Genomic DNA, 2774 nt, shown 5'->3' with positions numbered 1-2774 from the left:
CACGTATAAATTCAACTATACCGTTTTACGAGTAAATAAGCGCACACGGTGGGACCTAGACAGCCGTGCAATTAAATTGATCCTTGCCTTTTTTACTAACTTGTTTTGATTATTTTGTCTTAGAAAAAATCATAAGAAATGGCAAATAACGACGTTAACAACACGCATAATCCCAAGGTTCGAGGGGATCAGCCTCATTTCGAGGACTCAATCGGTGACACCCACAACGAGGGGAATGACGCCACACTGATGCATGACAGGCAATATCATCGATAAATTTGGGAGATAACTCTCGATGATGTTGAGGAGGAATATGTCGTTGACGCGGTAAGGGTCCTGCAAGAGCAACAGACGATCATTTTAGGCCACCTCACGCGACAAGATAAGGTTATGACGGAGTTGAAGCATGTGCTGTCGAGGGCTTCAAATAGTGCAAATAGACGAGATCCGATTCCTCCCGGCGCTCCCGCGAATCAAACAACACCGAGGGTCGACAACAACACCCCGAGGGGCAAAGTTGGCTCCGATGGGGCTGGGGAGAGCGGATTTGGCCCCAATAATGAAAATGATCCCTTCAAGAATGAACTACTACGGTTTATGAGGGAAATGAATGCCCGCATGGACCAAATCCCGGGCGTGCCACCAGTACTGAAAGGTCCGAACTCAAAGAAGTATACTCAATTGCAATACAAGCTAAGTGCAACACCAGAATTGATCCCGAAGCAGTTTAAAATGCCTGATGTACCAAAGTATGACGGAACTTCAAACCCTCAGTAGCATATTACCACCTATACAATGGCGATGAAGAGAAATGATTTAGCTCCTCACGAAATTAAATCTATTTTGCTGAAGAAATTTTGAAAGACTCTAACGAGGGGAGCCTTGATGTGGTATTCACTGTTACTAGAGCATTCTATATACTCCTTTGAGATGCTCGCGGACTTTTCATCAAGGCACATTGGGGCCAGGAAAGTATATGCCCGAAAGGCCGACATATTCAGGATTACGCAAAGAGAATCCGACTTGCTAGAAGAGTTCGTTACCCGATTCCAGAATGAGAGAATGTTGCTCCCGGCTGTCCTGGATGAGTGGGCGATTGAAGCATTCACTAAGAGACTGAATTCGATAAGTTCAAACGCTTCCCGAAAATTGAAAGTCTGATTGAGTTTCAAGCAATAACTTTGGCGGATGTCCACAATCGGTATGAATCAAAGATAAGGATCGAAGATGATTATGTTAGCTTTCCATCGTCGACGAAAGGAAGGGAGAAGAACAGAGAAAAATTAAAAGACGATTTCGACATGGACAGACGGTCTTTGAGGGGCCAGTTTTTGCCCTACGAACGGACTGAAGGCCGCGGCAGAGGCTTCCGAACAGCGGATAGGTTAGCCATTAACAGAAGGACTGATTGCAATCGGAACAATAGATTGTTACAGGATAAAGAAGCATCAGGGTCACGGGTCATGACATCTTGTTGATATTGATTGAGGAGTTTGACAGAGTTTAGCTGACTGAATTAAATTTTTCTTTCTTACGGTCTTACCTTATTCTTGGACAAATAGTATAATCTTATTTCCTTATAAGTAGGTACTCATGAGCGAACATATAATGGTCGAAATTTGTATTTAGTGGCGGAACCAAATATTCTAGCAAGTAACTCAAAACACACCACGCTTTACCTTATTTAAAAGAGATTCAACAAGTTATATATACATAGTTTTCTTTTTAATATACGCAGTACAATTTTTGTGAAGGAGATTCAATAGAACACCTTCACCATACATAGCTTCGTAGCTGTCTGCATCTGCATGTATGTTTTAGAATTTCATGCATAATACATTATGTTAGAACACAAAGCACTCCAAATAATTAGCCATAAGAACAAAATAGTTCAAATCAAACACCAAATTTCTTAGAGGCTTTAAAATGATTTAGTAATAACAAAGCTTGAGCACTAACATCACATTTATTTCACTATTTTTTTCCAAGATGAAAATTAATTACTGTAGAACACTGCAGTGACCAGACATGGATACGCGTACTACGAATGGATTTCCTTCAATGGTTGAATAATTGAACACATAAAGAAAATGGGCCTTAAAAAAAGAGGAATACTAAGAGAAATATTTATTTTTAGCCGTTCCAAAAAATAATAGGAATTTTTATCTCCTATAGTAAAAGTTGATATCTTATTTATTTTAAATAAATACCCTTTTAAAAAATTATATTTCATAGCTACCTTTTGATTTTTATAGTCAAATATCTATTTATGGTCACCTCCTACTCTTAAGCCATAAAATACGCTTTGAATTATTTTTTTCTCTCATTCTTTCAGATTTTTCTCCCCTCTCTCTCTCAACTCCAGTCTTTCTCCATGAATACAACCACGATTCTCCCAAATACAGATCGAAACGGGCAGCTTTGACTCTCAATCTGGAATTTATATTACCAAGTCTCCCCTACACAGAACGAAAGAGCCAACACTTCTTTCCCCAGTAGTCCAAATTTAGAGCAACTCTAGTACTATTCATGAGAGAAGAAAATCTTTAGATCTAAAGCTGAAACCCTAAGTTAATCGCCATGGCAGCTATGGTGACCAATTCCTTCTGCCTAAGCCTTCTTATTTTAATTTGATTTTATACTATATAACCATGAAAATTGGAAGAAGCGAATGGTTTGGTGGCTACTGATGGAATATGATGGAACATGGGGTTCCTTTTTAGTTTGGGGCTGAGTAACTTGAAGATTTTGTTAATATATTTTCACTGTATTTC

Source organism: Nicotiana sylvestris, chromosome 2 (assembly GCF_000393655.2).
Source record: "Nicotiana sylvestris chromosome 2, ASM39365v2, whole genome shotgun sequence".
Classification (NCBI taxonomy): Eukaryota; Viridiplantae; Streptophyta; class Magnoliopsida; order Solanales; family Solanaceae; genus Nicotiana; species Nicotiana sylvestris.
Note: the sequence above shows the minus strand (reverse complement) of the source record.